The sequence below is a fragment of the Lithobates pipiens genome, unplaced genomic scaffold (genome assembly GCF_037356315.1).
Source record: "Lithobates pipiens isolate NorthernLeopardFrog02 unplaced genomic scaffold, aLitPip1_a1.2 Scaffold_8, whole genome shotgun sequence".
In the NCBI taxonomy this organism is placed as follows: domain Eukaryota; kingdom Metazoa; phylum Chordata; class Amphibia; order Anura; family Ranidae; genus Lithobates; species Lithobates pipiens.
In genome coordinates, this window is record NW_027507903.1 from 607412009 (window position 1) to 607429168 (window position 17160).

General features: G+C 52.7%; 15 non-coding genes across 15 annotated transcripts; all 15 read left to right on the forward strand.

Annotated features, from left to right (window-relative positions):
• The first annotated feature begins 45 nt into the window (after positions 1-45).
• Positions 46-127, forward strand: TRNAS-GCU (transfer RNA serine (anticodon GCU)). The gene has a single exon. It is a non-coding gene; the product is annotated as a tRNA-Ser (tRNA).
• Positions 128-1319: 1192 nt separating this feature from the next.
• On the forward strand, positions 1320-1401 carry TRNAS-GCU (transfer RNA serine (anticodon GCU)). The gene has a single exon. It is a non-coding gene; the product is annotated as a tRNA-Ser (tRNA).
• A 1192-nt stretch (positions 1402-2593) lies between these two features.
• TRNAS-GCU (transfer RNA serine (anticodon GCU)) lies at positions 2594-2675 on the forward strand. Its single transcript has one exon. It is a non-coding gene; the product is annotated as a tRNA-Ser (tRNA).
• Positions 2676-3856: 1181 nt separating this feature from the next.
• On the forward strand, positions 3857-3938 carry TRNAS-GCU (transfer RNA serine (anticodon GCU)). The gene has a single exon. It is a non-coding gene; the product is annotated as a tRNA-Ser (tRNA).
• A 1192-nt stretch (positions 3939-5130) lies between these two features.
• Positions 5131-5212, forward strand: TRNAS-GCU (transfer RNA serine (anticodon GCU)). Its single transcript has one exon. It is a non-coding gene; the product is annotated as a tRNA-Ser (tRNA).
• Positions 5213-6404: 1192 nt separating this feature from the next.
• Positions 6405-6486, forward strand: TRNAS-GCU (transfer RNA serine (anticodon GCU)). Its single transcript has one exon. It is a non-coding gene; the product is annotated as a tRNA-Ser (tRNA).
• A 960-nt stretch (positions 6487-7446) lies between these two features.
• Positions 7447-7528, forward strand: TRNAS-GCU (transfer RNA serine (anticodon GCU)). The gene has a single exon. It is a non-coding gene; the product is annotated as a tRNA-Ser (tRNA).
• A 961-nt stretch (positions 7529-8489) lies between these two features.
• On the forward strand, positions 8490-8571 carry TRNAS-GCU (transfer RNA serine (anticodon GCU)). The gene has a single exon. It is a non-coding gene; the product is annotated as a tRNA-Ser (tRNA).
• A 1191-nt stretch (positions 8572-9762) lies between these two features.
• Positions 9763-9844, forward strand: TRNAS-GCU (transfer RNA serine (anticodon GCU)). Its single transcript has one exon. It is a non-coding gene; the product is annotated as a tRNA-Ser (tRNA).
• A 1191-nt stretch (positions 9845-11035) lies between these two features.
• Positions 11036-11117, forward strand: TRNAS-GCU (transfer RNA serine (anticodon GCU)). The gene has a single exon. It is a non-coding gene; the product is annotated as a tRNA-Ser (tRNA).
• Positions 11118-12038: 921 nt separating this feature from the next.
• Positions 12039-12120, forward strand: TRNAS-GCU (transfer RNA serine (anticodon GCU)). The gene has a single exon. It is a non-coding gene; the product is annotated as a tRNA-Ser (tRNA).
• A 1191-nt stretch (positions 12121-13311) lies between these two features.
• TRNAS-GCU (transfer RNA serine (anticodon GCU)) lies at positions 13312-13393 on the forward strand. The gene has a single exon. It is a non-coding gene; the product is annotated as a tRNA-Ser (tRNA).
• Positions 13394-14314: 921 nt separating this feature from the next.
• Positions 14315-14396, forward strand: TRNAS-GCU (transfer RNA serine (anticodon GCU)). Its single transcript has one exon. It is a non-coding gene; the product is annotated as a tRNA-Ser (tRNA).
• A 1196-nt stretch (positions 14397-15592) lies between these two features.
• TRNAS-GCU (transfer RNA serine (anticodon GCU)) lies at positions 15593-15674 on the forward strand. Its single transcript has one exon. It is a non-coding gene; the product is annotated as a tRNA-Ser (tRNA).
• Positions 15675-16866: 1192 nt separating this feature from the next.
• Positions 16867-16948, forward strand: TRNAS-GCU (transfer RNA serine (anticodon GCU)). The gene has a single exon. It is a non-coding gene; the product is annotated as a tRNA-Ser (tRNA).
• Positions 16949-17160: the final 212 nt, after the last annotated feature.

Consider the following 17160-nt stretch of genomic DNA (forward strand, 5'->3'; position numbering starts at 1 on the left):
CAAAAGCCACAGACAAGAAACGGCCCAAGGTTCTAGGTTACACATGACGAGGTGGCCGAGTGGTTAAGGCGATGGACTGCTAATCCATTGTGCTCTGCACGCATGGGTTCGAATCCCATCCTCGTCGGTAGTTTAGTTCGTAATCAATGTAAACGTGATTAACGTAAAGCATTTCATGGCACAAAGGTCTTGTACACATAGAAAAAAAGGCACTGTCAATCTGCACCTAGACATTCTACCTCCCTTCCATGCCCCCTCCTCGGCCCAATCCACAGCTCTCCCCTCTGCACTCAATCAGACCCACCCTGTCCCACTTTTGTACTCCCCTCTGTCCACAGCTTTAACTACTGTGCGAGCCGCCCCCCCAATACCCCCCCCCCCCCAGCTCCAGCCCCCGCATTCCTGTTACGCCCTGCACTGCCCCCTGCACCCACTCTGCACTTGACTGGGTTGCAAAGGATGTGCACCACGTGAGGCGCTGTGGCTTAGTTGGTGAAAGCGCCTGTCTAGTAAACAGGAGATCCTGAGTTCAAATCTCAGCAGTGCCTGCCGTGGAGTCTTTCCATTTATAACGTTTTCAGTTTTGCGCAAGCTTAATGGCAGCCTTGAGTCTCCCAAGCGTGGTAGGTTTCCAACCCAGTGCTAGCTTGAGGGAAGACCTTGCCTCCAAAGATTTGAAAAATTCTCACAAAGAGCTATCCCCCAAGTGGGGTGCTGTGGCTTAGTTGGTGAAAGCGCCTGTCTAGTAAACAGGAGATCCTGAGTTCAAATCTCAGCAGTGCCTGCCGTGGAGTCCATCCATTTCTAACATTTTCAGTATTGCGCAAGCTGAATGTCACCCCTCAGTCTCCCAAGCGTGGTAGCCCACCGACCCAGCACTGGACCCAGGCAAGACCCTGCCTCCAACGACTTGAAAAATTCCCACTGTACATATCAGCCTATCAGGCTAAAGATCAGTCCTGGGTGCCCTTTTGAATGCAGGGGACTTATTCTTTGGAGGGAGCCCGCCTTCCCATCAACATTCTGGAGCACAGGACAATTCAGGCCTCCCTTCAATGTTGCATACCTCTTCTTCTGTGAGAACCTCAGATGGGAATCCAGTTGGACAATGCCATGGCTATGGCCTACGTCAATCACCAAGGGGGTCACCGAAGGTGGTGCCTCTCAGAAGGAAGCATATTGCCCCAGGAGGACGTGGTGCTCAGACATACTCAGACTCCTGGCAGACTCTCCGTGCGCCCTCCCAGATTGCCGGAATCTGGCTAAGCCCTTCTCAAAAGCCACAGACAAGAAACGGCCCAAGGTTCTAGGTTACACATGACGAGGTGGCCGAGTGGTTAAGGCGATGGACTGCTAATCCATTGTGCTCTGCACGCATGGGTTCGAATCCCATCCTCGTCGGTAGTTTAGTTCGTAATCAATGTAAATGTGATTAACGTAAAGCATTTCATGGCACAAAGGTCTTGTACACATAGAAAAAAAGGCACTGTCAATCTGCACCTAGACATTCTACCTCCCTTCCATGCCCCCTCCTCGGCCCAATCCACAGCTCTCCCCTCTGCACTCAATCAGACCCACCCTGTCCCACTTTTGTACTCCCCTCTGTCCACAGCTTTAACTACTGTGCGAGCCGCCCCCCCAATACCCCCCCCCCCCCAGCTCCAGCCCCCGCATTCCTGTTACGCCCTGCACTGCCCCCTGCACCCACTCTGCACTTGACTGGGTTGCAAAGGATGTGCACCACGTGAGGCGCTGTGGCTTAGTTGGTGAAAGCGCCTGTCTAGTAAACAGGAGATCCTGAGTTCAAATCTCAGCAGTGCCTGCCGTGGAGTCTTTCCATTTATAACGTTTTCAGTTTTGCGCAAGCTTAATGGCAGCCTTGAGTCTCCCAAGCGTGGTAGGTTTCCAACCCAGTGCTAGCTTGAGGGAAGACCTTGCCTCCAAAGATTTGAAAAATTCTCACAAAGAGCTATCCCCCAAGTGGGGTGCTGTGGCTTAGTTGGTGAAAGCGCCTGTCTAGTAAACAGGAGATCCTGAGTTCAAATCTCAGCAGTGCCTGCCGTGGAGTCCATCCATTTCTAACATTTTCAGTATTGCGCAAGCTGAATGTCACCCCTCAGTCTCCCAAGCGTGGTAGCCCACCGACCCAGCACTGGACCCAGGCAAGACCCTGCCTCCAACGACTTGAAAAATTCCCACTGTACATATCAGCCTATCAGGCTAAAGATCAGTCCTGGGTGCCCTTTTGAATGCAGGGGACTTATTCTTTGGAGGGAGCCCGCCTTCCCATCAACATTCTGGAGCACAGGACAATTCAGGCCTCCCTTCAATGTTGCATACCTCTTCTTCTGTGAGAACCTCAGATGGGAATCCAGTTGGACAATGCCATGGCTATGGCCTACGTCAATCACCAAGGGGGTCACCGAAGGTGGTGCCTCTCAGAAGGAAGCATATTGCCCCAGGAGGACGTGGTGCTCAGACATACTCAGACTCCTGGCAGACTCTCCGTGCGCCCTCCCAGATTGCCGGAATCTGGCTAAGCCCTTCTCAAAAGCCACAGACAAGAAACGGCCCAAGGTTCTAGCTTACACATGACGAGGTGGCCGAGTGGTTAAGGCGAAGGACTGCTAATCCATTGTGCTCTGCACGCATGGGTTCGAATCCCATCCTCGTCGGTAGTTTAGTTCGTAATCAATGTAAACGTGCTTAACGTAAAGCATTTCATGGCACAAAGGTCTTGTACACATAGAAAAAAAGGCACTGTCAACCTGGACCTAGACATTCTACCTCCCTTCCATGCCCCCTCCTCGGCCCAATCCACAGCTCTCCCCTCTGCACTCAATCAGACCCACCCTGTCCCACTTTTGTACTCCCCTCTGTCCACAGCTTTAACTTCTGTGCGAGCCGCCCCCCCAATACCCCCCCCCCCCCCAGCTCCAGCCCCCGCATTCCTGTTACGCCCTGCACCCACTCTGCACTTGACTGGGTTGCAAAGGATGTGCACCACGTGAGGCGCTGTGGCTTAGTTGGTGAAAGCGCCTGTCTAGTAAACAGGAGATCCTGAGTTCAAATCTCAGCAGTGCCTGCCGTGGAGTCTTTCCATTTATAACGTTTTCAGTTTTGCGCAAGCTTAATGGCAGCCTTGAGTCTCCCAAGCGTGGTAGGTTTCCAACCCAGTGCTAGCTTGAGGGAAGACCTTGCCTCCAAAGATTTGAAAAATTCTCACAAAGAGCTATCCCCCAAGTGGGGCGCTGTGGCTTAGTTGGTGAAAGCGCCTGTCTAGTAAACAGGAGATCCTGAGTTCAAATCTCAGCAGTGCCTGCCGTGGAGTCCATCCATTTCTAACATTTTCAGTATTGCGCAAGCTGAATGTCACCCCTCAGTCTCCCAAGCGTGGTAGCCCACCGACCCAGCGCTGGACCCAGGCAAGACCCTGCCTCCAACGACTTGAAAAATTCCCACTGTACATATCAGCCTATCAGGCTAAAGATCAGTCCTGGGTGCCCTTTTGAATGCAGGGGACTTATTCTTTGGAGGAAGCCCGCCTTCCCATCAACATTCTGGAGCACAGGACAATTCAGGCCTCCCTTCAATGTTGCATACCTCTTCTTCTGTGAGAACCTCAGATGGGAATCCAGTTGGACAATGCCATGGCTATGGCCTACGTCAATCACCAAGGGGGTCACCGAAGGTGGTGCCTCTCAGAAGGAAGCATATTGCCCCAGGAGGACGTGGTGCTCAGACATACTCAGACTCCTGGCAGACTCTCCGTGCGCCCTCCCAGATTGCCGGAATCTGGCTAAGCCCTTCTCAAAAGCCACAGACAAGAAACGGCCCAAGGTTCTAGGTTACACATGACGAGGTGGCCGAGTGGTTAAGGCGATGGACTGCTAATCCATTGTGCTCTGCACGCATGGGTTCGAATCCCATCCTCGTCGGTAGTTTAGTTCGTAATCAATGTAAACGTGCTTAACGTAAAGCATTTCATGGCACAAAGGTCTTGTACACATAGAAAAAAAGGCACTGTCAACGTGGACATAGACATTCTACCTCCCTTCCATGCCCCCTCCTCGGCCCAATCCACAGCTCTCCCCTCTGCACTCAATCAGACCCACCCTGTCCCACTTTTGTACTCCCCTCTGTCCACAGCTTTAACTTCTGTGCGAGCCGCCCCCCCAATACCCCCCCCCCCCCAGCTCCAGCCCCCGCATTCCTGTTACGCCCTGCACTGCCCCCTGCACCCACTCTGCACTTGACTGGGTTGCAAAGAATGTGCACCACGTGAGGCGCCGTGGCTTAGTTGGTGAAAGCGCCTGTCTAGTAAACAGGAGATCCTGAGTTCAAATCTCAGCAGTGCCTGCCGTGGAGTCTTTCCATTTATAACGTTTTCAGTTTTGCGCAAGCTTAATGGCAGCCTTGAGTCTCCCAAGCGTGGTAGGTTTCCAACCCAGTGCTAGCTTGAGGGAAGACCTTGCCTCCAAAGATTTGAAAAATTCTCACAAAGAGCTATCCCCCAAGTGGGGCGCTGGGGCTTACTTGGTGAAAGCGCCTGTCTAGTAAACAGGAGATCGTGAGTTCAAATCTCAGCAGTGCCTGCCGTGGAGTCCATCCATTTCTAACATTTTCAGTATTGTGCAAGCTGAATGTCACCCCTCAGTCTCCCAAGCGTGGTAGCCCACCGACCCAGCGCTGGACCCAGGCAAGACCCTGCCTCCAACGACTTGAAAAATTCCCACTGTACATATCAGCCTATCAGGCTAAAGATCAGTCCTGGGTGCCCTTTTGAATGCAGGGGACTTATTCTTTGGAGGGAGCCCGCCTTCCCATCAACATTCTGGAGCACAGGACAATTCAGGCCTCCCTTCAATGTTGCATACCTCTTCTTCTGTGAGAACCTCAGATGGGAATCCAGTTGGACAATGCCATGGCTATGGCCTACGTCAATCACCAAGGGGGTCACCGAAGGTGGTGCCTCTCAGAAGGAAGCATATTGCCCCAGGAGGACGTGGTGCTCAGACATACTCAGACTCCTGGCAGACTCTCCGTGCGCCCTCCCAGATTGCCGGAATCTGGCTAAGCCCTTCTCAAAAGGCCCAGACAAGAAACGGCCCAAGGTTCTAGGTTACACATGACGAGGTGGCCGAGTGGTTAAGGCGATGGACTGCTAATCCATTGTGCTCTGCACGCATGGGTTCGAATCCCATCCTCGTCGGTAGTTTAGTTCGTAATCAATGTAAACGTGCTTAACGTAAAGCATTTCATGGCACAAAGGTCTTGTACACATAGAAAAAAAGGCACTGTCAACCTGGACCTAGACATTCTACCTCCCTTCCATGCCCCCTCCTCGGCCCAATCCACAGCTCTCCCCTCTGCACTCAATCAGACCCACCCTGTCCCACTTTTGTACTCCCCTCTGTCCACAGCTTTAACTTCTGTGCGAGCCGCCCCCCCAATACCCCCCCCCCCCCAGCTCCAGCCCCCGCATTCCAGTTACGCCCTGCACTGCCCCCTGCACCCACTCTGCACTTGACTGGGTTGCAAAGGATGTGCACCACGTGAGGCGCTGTGGCTTAGTTGGTGAAAGCGCCTGTCTAGTAAACAGGAGATCCTGAGTTCAAATCTCAGCAGTGCCTGCCGTGGAGACTTTCCATTTATAACGTTTTCAGTTTTGCGCAAGCTTAATGGCAGCCTTGAGTCTCCCAAGCGTGGTAGGTTTCCAACCCAGTGCTAGCTTGAGGGAAGACCTTGCCTCCAAAGATTTGAAAAATTCTCACAAAGAGCTATCCCCCAAGTGGGGCGCTGTGGCTTAGTTGGTGAAAGCGCCTGTCTAGTAAACAGGAGATCCTGAGTTCAAATCTCAGCAGTGCCTGCCGTGGAGTCCATCCATTTCTAACATTTTCAGTATTGCACAAGCTGAATGTCACCCCTCAGTCTCCCAAGCGTGGTAGCCCACCGACCCAGCGCTGGACCCAGGCAAGACCCTGCCTCCAACGACTTGAAAAATTCCCACTGTACATATCAGCCTATCAGGCTAAAGATCAGTCCTGGGTGCCCTTTTGAATGCAGGGGACTTATTCTTTGGAGGGAGCCCGCCTTCCCATCAACATTCTGGAGCACAGGACAATTCAGGCCTCCCTTCAATGTTGCATACCTCTTCTTCTGTGAGAACCTCAGATGGGAATCCAGTTGGACAATGCCAGGGCTATGGCCTACGTCAATCACCAAGGGGGTCACCGAAGGTGGTGCCTCTCAGAAGGAAGCATATTGCCCCAGGAGGACGTGGTGCTCAGACATACTCAGACTCCTGGCAGACTCTCCGTGCGCCCTCCCAGATTGCCGGAATCTGGCTAAGCCCTTCTCAAAAGCCACAGACAAGAAACGGCCCAAGGTTCTAGGTTACACATGATGAGGTGGCCGAGTGGTTAAGGCGATGGACTGCTAATCCATTGTGCTCTGCACGCATGGGTTCGAATCCCATCCTCGTCGGTAGTTTAGTTCGTAATCAATGTAAACGTGCTTAACGTAAAGCATTTCATGGCACAAAGGTCTTGTACACATAGAAAAAAAGGCACTGTCAACCTGGACCTAGACATTCTTCCTCCCTTCCATGCCCCCTCCTCGGCCCAATCCACAGCTCTCCCCTCTGCACTCAGTCAGACCCACCCTGTCCCACTTTTGTACTCCCCTCTGTCCACAGCTTTAACTTCTGTGCGAGCCGCCCCCCCCAATACCCCCCCCCCCCCCCCAGCTCCAGCCCCCGCATTCCTGTTACGCCCTGCACTGCCCCCTGCACCCACTCTGCACTTGACTGGGTTGCAAAGGATGTGCACCACGTGAGGCGCTGTGGCTTAGTTGGTGAAAGCGCCTGTCTAGTAAACAGGAGATCCTGAGTTCAAATCTCAGCAGTGCCTGCCGTGGAGTCCATCCATTTCTAACATTTTCAGTATTGCGCAAGCTGAATGTCATCCCTCAGTCTCCCAAGCGTGGTAGCCCACCGACCCAGCGCTGGACCCAGGCAAGACCCTGCCTCCAACGACTTGAAAAATTCCCACTGTACATATCAGCCTATCAGGCTAAAGATCAGTCCTGGGTGCCCTTTTGAATACAGGGGACTTATTCTTTGGAGGGAGCCCGCCTTCCCATCAACATTCTGGAGCACAGGACAATTCAGGCCTCCCTTCAATGTTGCATACCTCTTCTTCTGTGAGAACCTCAGATGGGAATCCAGTTGGACAATGCCAGGGCTATGGCCTACGTCAATCACCAAGGGGGTCACCGAAGGTGGTGCCTCTCAGAAGGAAGCATATTGCCCCAGGAGGACGTGGTGCTCAGACATACTCAGACTCCTGGCAGACTCTCCGTGCGCCCTCCCAGATTGCCGGAATCTGGCTAAGCCCTTCTCAAAAGCCACAGACAAGAAACGGCCCAAGGTTCTAGGTTACACATGATGAGGTGGCCGAGTGGTTAAGGCGATGGACTGCTAATCCATTGTGCTCTGCACGCATGGGTTCGAATCCCATCCTCGTCGGTAGTTTAGTTCGTAATCAATGTAAACGTGCTTAACGTAAAGCATTTCATGGCACAAAGGTCTTGTACACATAGAAAAAAAGGCACTGTCAACCTGGACCTAGACATTCTTCCTCCCTTCCATGCCCCCTCCTCGGCCCAATCCACAGCTCTCCCCTCTGCACTCAGTCAGACCCACCCTGTCCCACTTTTGTACTCCCCTCTGTCCACAGCTTTAACTTCTGTGCGAGCCGCCCCCCCCAATACCCCCCCCCCCCCCCCCAGCTCCAGCCCCCGCATTCCTGTTACGCCCTGCACTGCCCCCTGCACCCACTCTGCACTTGACTGGGTTGCAAAGGATGTGCACCACGTGAGGCGCTGTGGCTTAGTTGGTGAAAGCGCCTGTCTAGTAAACAGGAGATCCTGAGTTCAAATCTCAGCAGTGCCTGCCGTGGAGTCCATCCATTTCTAACATTTTCAGTATTGCGCAAGCTGAATGTCATCCCTCAGTCTCCCAAGCGTGGTAGCCCACCGACCCAGCGCTGGACCCAGGCAAGACCCTGCCTCCAACGACTTGAAAAATTCCCACTGTACATATCAGCCTATCAGGCTAAAGATCAGTCCTGGGTGCCCTTTTGAATGCAGGGGACTTATTCTTTGGAGGGAGCCCGCCTTCCCATCAACATTCTGGAGCACAGGACAATTCAGGCCTCCCTTCAATGTTGCATACCTCTTCTTCTGTGAGAACCTCAGATGGGAATCCAGTTGGACAATGCCATGGCTATGGCCTACGTCAGTCACCAAGGGGGTCACCGAAGGTGGTGCCTCTCAGAAGGAAGCATATTGCCCCAGGAGGACGTGGTGCTCAGACATACTCAGACTCCTGGCAGACTCTCCGTGCGCCCTCCCAGATTGCCGGAATCTGGCTAAGCCCTTCTCAAAAGCCACAGACAAGAAACGGCCCAAGGTTCGAGGTTACACATGACGAGGTGGCCGAGTGGTTAAGGCGATGGACTGCTAATCCATTGTGCTCTGCACGCATGGGTTCGAATCCCATCCTCGTCGGTAGTTTAGTTCGTAATCAATGTAAACGTGCTTAACGTAAAGCATTTCATGGCACAAAGGTCTTGTACACATAGAAAAAAAGGCACTGTCAACCTGGACCTAGACATTCTACCTCCCTTCCATGCCCCCTCCTCGGCCCAATCCACAGCTCTCCCCTCTGCACTCAGTCAGACCCACCCTGTCCCACTTTTGTACTCCCCTCTGTCCACAGCTTTAACTTCTGTGCGAGCCGCCCCCCCCAATACCCCCCCCCCCAGCTCCAGCCCCCGCATTCCTGTTACGCCCTGCACTGCCCCCTGCACCCACTCTGCACTTGACTGGGTTGCAAAAGATGTGCACCACGTGAGGCGCTGTGGCTTAGTTGGTGAAAGCGCCTGTCTAGTAAACAGGAGATCCTGAGTTCAAATCTCAGCAGTGCCTGCCGTGGAGTCTTTCCATTTATAATGTTTTCAGTTTTGCGCAAGCTTAATGGCAGCCTTGAGTCTCCCAAGCGTGGTAGGTTTCCAACCCAGTGCTAGCTTGAGGGAAGACCTTGCCTCCAAAGATTTGAAAAATTCTCACAAAGAGCTATCCCCCAAGTGGGGCGCTGTGGCTTAGTTGGTGAAAGCGCCTGTCTAGTAAACAGGAGATCCTGAGTTCAAATCTCAGCAGTCCCTGCCGTGGAGTCCATCCATTTCTAACATTTTCAGTATTGCGCAAGCTGAATGTCACCCCTCAGTCTCCCAAGCGTGGTAGCCCACCGACCCAGCGCTGGACCCAGGCAAGACCCTGCCTCCAACGACTTGAAAAATTCCCACTGTACATATCAGCCTATCAGGCTAAAGATCAGTCCTGGGTGCCCTTTTGAATGCAGGGGACTTATTCTTTGGAGGGAGCCCGCCTTCCCATCAACATTCTGGAGCACAGGACAATTCAGGCCTCCCTTCAATGTTGCATACCTCTTCTTCTGTGAGAACCTCAGATGGGAATCCAGTTGGACAATGCCATGGCTATGGCCTACGTCAATCACCAAGGGGGTCACCGAAGGTGGTGCCTCTCAGAAGGAAGCATATTGCCCCAGGAGGACGTGGTGCTCAGACATACTCAGACTCCTGGCAGACTCTCCGTGCGCCCTCCCAGATTGCCGGAATCTGGCTAAGCCCTTCTCAAAAGCCACAGACAAGAAACGGCCCAAGGTTCTAGGTTACACATGACGAGGTGGCCGAGTGGTTAAGGCGATGGACTGCTAATCCATTGTGCTCTGCACGCATGGGTTCGAATCCCATCCTCGTCGGTAGTTTAGTTCGTAATCAATGTAAACGTGCTTAACGTAAAGCATTTCATGGCACAAAGGTCTTGTACACATAGAAAAAAAGGCACTGTCAACCTGGACCTAGACATTCTACCTCCCTTCCATGCCCCCTCCTCGGCCCAATCCACAGCTCTCCCCTCTGCACTCAGTCAGACCCACCCTGTCCCACTTTTGTACTCCCCTCTGTCCACAGCTTTAACTTCTGTGCGAGCCGCCCCCCCCAATACCCCCCCCCCCAGCTCCAGCCCCCGCATTCCTGTTACGCCCTGCACTGCCCCCTGCACCCACTCTGCACTTGACTGGGTTGCAAAGGATGTGCACCACGTGAGGCGCTGTGGCTTAGTTGGTGAAAGCGCCTGTCTAGTAAACACGAGATCCTGAGTTCAAATCTCAGCAGTGCCTGCCGTGGAGTCTTTCCATTTATAACGTTTTCAGTTTTGCGCAAGCTTAATGGCAGCCTTGAGTCTCCCAAGCGTGGTAGGTTTCCAACCCAGTGCTAGCTTGAGGGAAGACCTTGCCTCCAAAGATTTGAAAAATTCTCACAAAGAGCTATCCCCCAAGTGGGGCGCTGTGGCTTAGTTGGTGAAAGCGCCTGTCTAGTAAACAGGAGATCCTGAGTTCAAATCTCAGCAGTGCCTGCCGTGGAGTCCATCCATTTCTAACATTTTCAGTATTGCGCAAGCTGAATGTCACCCCTCAGTCTCCCAAGCGTGGTAGCCCACCGACCCAGCGCTGGACCCAGGCAAGACCCTGCCTCCAACGACTTGAAAAATTCCCACTGTACATATCAGCCTATCAGGCTAAAGATCAGTCCTGGGTGCCCTTTTGAATGCAGGGGACTTATTCTTTGGAGGGAGCCCGCCTTCCCATCAACATTCTGGAGCACAGGACAATTCAGGCCTCCCTTCAATGTTGCATACCTCTTCTTCTGTGAGAACCTCAGATGGGAATCCAGTTGGACAATGCCATGGCTATGGCCTACGTCAATCACCAAGGGGGTCACCGAAGGTGGTGCCTCTCAGAAGGAAGCATATTGCCCCAGGAGGACGTGGTGCTCAGACATACTCAGACTCCTGGCAGACTCTCAGTGCGCCCTCCCAGATTGCCGGAATCTGGCTAAGCCCTTCTCAAAAGCCACAGACAAGAAACGGCCCAAGGTTCTAGGTTACACATGACGAGGTGGCCGAGTGGTTAAGGCGATGGACTGCTAATCCATTGTGCTCTGCACGCATGGGTTCGAATCCCATCCTCGTCGGTAGTTTAGTTCGTAATCAATGTAAACGTGCTTAACGTAAAGCATTTCATGGCACAAAGGTCTTGTACACATAGAAAAAGCTGTGGCTTAGTTGGTGAAAGCGCCTGTCTAGTAAACACGAGATCCTGAGTTCAAATCTCAGCAGTGCCTGCCGTGGAGTCTTTCCATTTATAACGTTTTCAGTTTTGCGCAAGCTTAATGGCAGCCTTGAGTCTCCCAAGCGTGGTAGGTTTCCAACCCAGTGCTAGCTTGAGGGAAGACCTTGCCTCCAAAGATTTGAAAAATTCTCACAAAGAGCTATCCCCCAAGTGGGGCGCTGTGGCTTAGTTGGTGAAAGCGCCTGTCTAGTAAACAGGAGATCCTGAGTTCAAATCTCAGCAGTGCCTGCTGTGGAGTCCATCCATTTCTAACATTTTCAGTATTGCGCAAGCTGAATGTCACCCCTCAGTCTCCCAAGCGTGGTAGCCCACCGACCCAGCGCTGGACCCAGGCAAGACCCTGCCTCCAACGACTTGAAAAATTCCCACTGTACATATCAGCCTATCAGGCTAAAGATCAGTCCTGGGTGCCCTTTTGAATGCAGGGGACTTATTCTTTGGAGGGAGCCCGCCTTCCCATCAACATTCTGGAGCACAGGACAATTCAGGCCTCCCTTCAATGTTGCATACCTCTTCTTCTGTGAGAACCTCAGATGGGAATCCAGTTGGACAATGCCATGGCTATGGCCTACGTCAATCACCAAGGGGGTCACCGAAGGTGGTGCCTCTCAGAAGGAAGCATATTGCCCCAGGAGGACGTGGTGCTCAGACATACTCAGACTCCTGGCAGACTCTCCGTGCGCCCTCCCAGATTGCCGGAATCTGGCTAAGCCCTTCTCAAAAGCCACAGACAAGAAACGGCCCAAGGTTCTAGGTTACACATGACGAGGTGGCCGAGTGGTTAAGGCGATGGACTGCTAATCCATTGTGCTCTGCACGCATGGGTTCGAATCCCATCCTCGTCGTTAGTTTAGTTCGTAATCAATGTAAACGTGCTTAACGTAAAGCATTTCATGGCACAAAGGTCTTGTACACATAGAAAAAAAGGCACTGTCAACCTGGACCTAGACATTCTACCTCCCTTCCATGCCCCCTCCTCGGCCCAATCCACAGCTCTCCCCTCTGCACTCAGTCAGACCCACCCTGTCCCACTTTTGTACTCCCCTCTGTCCACAGCTTTAACTTCTGTGCGAGCCGCCCCCCCCAATACCCCCCCCCCCAGCTCCAGCCCCCGCATTCCTGTTACGCCCTGCACTGCCCCCTGCACCCACTCTGCACTTGACTGGGTTGCAAAGGATGTGCACCACGTGAGGCGCTATGGCTTAGTTGGTGAAAGCGCCTGTCTAGTAAACAGGAGATCCTGAGTTCAAATCTCAGCAGTGCCTGCCGTGGAGTCTTTCCATTTATAACGTTTTCAGTTTTGCGCAAGCTTAATGGCAGCCTTGAGTCTCCCAAGCGTGGTAGGTTTCCAACCCAGTGCTAGCTTGAGGGAAGACCTTGCCTCCAAAGATTTGAAAAATTCTCACAAAGAGCTATCCCCCAAGTGGGGCGCTGTGGCTTAGTTGGTGAAAGCGCCTGTCTAGTAAACAGGAGATCCTGAGTTCAAATCTCAGCAGTGCCTGCCGTGGAGTCCATCCATTTCTAACATTTTCAGTATTGCGCAAGCTGAATGTCACCCCTCAGTCTCCCAAGCGTGGTAGCCCACCGACCCAGCGCTGGACCCAGGCAAGACCCTGCCTCCAACGACTTGAAAAATTCCCACTGTACATATCAGCCTATCAGGCTAAAGATCAGTCCTGGGTGCCCTTTTGAATACAGGGGACTTATTCTTTGGAGGGAGCCCGCCTTCCCATCAACATTCTGGAGCACAGGACAATTCAGGCCTCCCTTCAATGTTGCATACCTCTTCTTCTGTGAGAACCTCAGATGGGAATCCAGTTGGACAATGCCATGGCTATGGCCTACGTCAATCACCAAGGGGGTCACCGAAGGTGGTGCCTCTCAGAAGGAAGCATATTGCCCCAGGAGGACGTGGTGCTCAGACATACTCAGACTCCTGGCAGACTCTCCGTGCGCCCTCCCAGATTGCCGGAATCTGGCTAAGCCCTTCTCAAAAGCCACAGACAAGAAACGGCCCAAGGTTCTAGGTTACACATGACGAGGTGGCCGAGTGGTTAAGGCGATGGACTGCTAATCCATTGTGCTCTGCACGCATGGGTTCGAATCCCATCCTCGTCGGTAGTTTAGTTCGTAATCAATGTAAACGTGCTTAACGTAAAGCATTTCATGGCACAAAGGTCTTGTACACATAGAAAAAGCTGTGGCTTAGTTGGTGAAAGCGCCTGTCTAGTAAACACGAGATCCTGAGTTCAAATCTCAGCAGTGCCTGCCGTGGAGTCTTTCCATTTATAACGTTTTCAGTTTTGCGCAAGCTTAATGGCAGCCTTGAGTCTCCCAAGCGTGGTAGGTTTCCAACCCAGTGCTAGCTTGAGGGAAGACCTTGCCTCCAAAGATTTGAAAAATTCTCACAAAGAGCTATCCCCCAAGTGGGGCGCTGTGGCTTAGTTGGTGAAAGCGCCTGTCTAGTAAACAGGAGATCCTGAGTTCAAATCTCAGCAGTGCCTGCTGTGGAGTCCATCCATTTCTAACATTTTCAGTATTGCGCAAGCTGAATGTCACCCCTCAGTCTCCCAAGCGTGGTAGCCCACCGACCCAGCGCTGGACCCAGGCAAGACCCTGCCTCCAACGACTTGAAAAATTCCCACTGTACATATCAGCCTATCAGGCTAAAGATCAGTCCTGGGTGCCCTTTTGAATGCAGGGGACTTATTCTTTGGAGGGAGCCCGCCTTCCCATCAACATTCTGGAGCACAGGACAATTCAGGCCTCCCTTCAATGTTGCATACCTCTTCTTCTGTGAGAACCTCAGATGGGAATCCAGTTGGACAATGCCATGGCTATGGCCTACGTCAATCACCAAGGGGGTCACCGAAGGTGGTGCCTCTCAGAAGGAAGCATATTGCCCCAGGAGGACGTGGTGCTCAGACATACTCAGACTCCTGGCAGACTCTCCGTGCGCCCTCCCAGATTGCCGGAATCTGGCTAAGCCCTTCTCAAAAGCCACAGACAAGAAACGGCCCAAGGTTCTAGGTTACACATGACGAGGTGGCCGAGTGGTTAAGGCGATGGACTGCTAATCCATTGTGCTCTGCACGCATGGGTTCGAATCCCATCCTCGTCGTTAGTTTAGTTCGTAATCAATGTAAACGTGCTTAACGTAAAGCATTTCATGGCACAAAGGTCTTGTACACATAGAAAAAAAGGCACTGTCAACCTGGACCTAGACATTCTACCTCCCTTCCATGCCCCCTCCTCGGCCCAATCCACAGCTCTCCCCTCTGCACTCAGTCAGACCCACCCTGTCCCACTTTTGTACTCCCCTCTGTCCACAGCTTTAACTTCTGTGCGAGCCGCCCCCCCCAATACCCCCCCCCCCCCCCCAGCTCCAGCCCCCGCATTCCTGTTACGCCCTGCACTGCCCCCTGCACCCACTCTGCACTTGACTGGGTTGCAAAGGATGTGCACCACGTGAGGCGCTATGGCTTAGTTGGTGAAAGCGCCTGTCTAGTAAACAGGAGATCCTGAGTTCAAATCTCAGCAGTGCCTGCTGTGGAGTCTTTCCATTTATAACGTTTTCAGTTTTGCGCAAGCTTAATGGCAGCCTTGAGTCTCCCAAGCGTGGTAGGTTTCCAACCCAGTGCTAGCTTGAGGGAAGACCTTGCCTCCAAAGATTTGAAAAATTCTCACAAAGAGCTATCCCCCAAGTGGGGCGCTGTGGCTTAGTTGGTGAAAGCGCCTGTCTAGTAAACAGGAGATCCTGAGTTCAAATCTCAGCAGTGCCTGCCGTGGAGTCCATCCATTTCTAACATTTTCAGTATTGCGCAAGCTGAATGTCACCCCTCAGTCTCCCAAGCGTGGTAGCCCACCGACCCAGCGCTGGACCCAGGCAAGACCCTGCCTCCAACGACTTGAAAAATTCCCACTGTACATATCAGCCTATCAGGCTAAAGATCAGTCCTGGGTGCCCTTTTGAATACAGGGGACTTATTCTTTGGAGGGAGCCCGCCTTCCCATCAACATTCTGGAGCACAGGACAATTCAGGCCTCCCTTCAATGTTGCATACCTCTTCTTCTGTGAGAACCTCAGATGGGAATCCAGTTGGACAATGCCATGGCTATGGCCTACGTCAATCACCAAGGGGGTCACCGAAGGTGGTGCCTCTCAGAAGGAAGCATATTGCCCCAGGAGGACGTGGTGCTCAGACATACTCAGACTCCTGGCAGACTCTCCGTGCGCCCTCCCAGATTGCCGGAATCTGGCTAAGCCCTTCTCAAAAGCCACAGACAAGAAACGGCCCAAGGTTCTAGGTTACACATGACGAGGTGGCCGAGTGGTTAAGGCGATGGACTGCTAATCCATTGTGCTCTGCACGCATGGGTTCGAATCCCATCCTCGTCGGTAGTTTAGTTCGTAATCAATGTAAACGTGCTTAACGTAAAGCATTTCATGGCACAAAGGTCTTGTACACATAGAAAAAAAGGCACTGTCAACCTGGACCTAGTCATTCTACCTCCCTTCCATGCCCCCTCCTCGGCCCAATCCACAGCTCTCCCCTCTGCACTCAGTCAGACCCACCCTGTCCCACTTTTGTACTCCCCTCTGTCCACAGCTTTAACTTCTGTGCGAGCCGCCCCCCCCCAATACCCCCCCCCCCAGCTCCAGCCCCCGCATTCCTGTTACGCCCTGCACTGCCCCCTGCACCCACTCTGCACTTGACTGGGTTGCAAAGGATGTGCACCACGTGAGGCGCTGTGGCTTAGTTGGTGAAAGCGCCTGTCTAGTAAACAGGAGATCCTGAGTTCAAATCTCAGCAGTGCCTGCCGTGGAGTCTTTCCATTTATAACGTTTTCAGTTTTGCGCAAGCTTAATGGCAGCCTTGAGTCTCCCAAGCGTGGTAGGTTTCCAACCCAGTGCTAGCTTGAGGGAAGACCTTGCCTCCAAAGATTTGAAAAATTCTCACAAAGAGCTATCCCCCAAGTGGGGCGCTGTGGCTTAGTTGGTGAAAGCGCCTGTCTAGTAAACAGGAGATCCTGAGTTCAAATCTCAGCAGTGCCTGCCGTGGAGTCCATCCATTTCTAACATTTTCAGTATTGCGCAAGCTGAATGTCACCCCTCAGTCTCCCAAGCGTGGTAGCCCACCGACCCAGCGCTGGACCCAGGCAAGACCCTGCCTCCAACGACTTGAAAAATTCCCACTGTACATATCAGCCTATCAGGCTAAAGATCAGTCCTTGGTGCCCTTTTGAATGCAGGGGACTTATTCTTTGGAGGGAGCCCGCCTTCCCATCAACATTCTGGAGCACAGGACAATTCAGGCCTCCCTTCAATGTTGCATACCTCTTCTTCTGTGAGAACCTCAGATGGGAATCCAGTTGGACAATGCCATGGCTATGGCCTACGTCAATCACCAAGGGGGTCACCGAAGGTGGTGCCTCTCAGAAGGAAGCATATTGCCCCAGGAGGACGTGGTGCTCAGACATACTCAGACTCCTGGCAGACTCTCCGTGCGCCCTCCCAGATTGCCGGAATCTGGCTAAGCCCTTCTCAAAAGCCACAGACAAGAAACGGCCCAAGGTTCTAGGTTACACATGACGAGGTGGCCGAGTGGTTAAGGCGATGGACTGCTAATCCATTGTGCTCTGCACGCATGGGTTCGAATCCCATCCTCGTCGGTAGTTTAGTTCGTAATCAATGTAAACGTGCTTAACGTAAAGCATTTCATGGCACAAAGGTCTTGTACACATAGAAAAAAAGGCACTGTCAACCTGGACCTAGACATTCTACCTCCCTTCCATGCCCCCTCCTCGGCCCAATCCACAGCTCTCCCCTCTGCACTCAGTCAGACCCACCCTGTCCCACTTTTGTACTCCCCTCTGTCCACAGC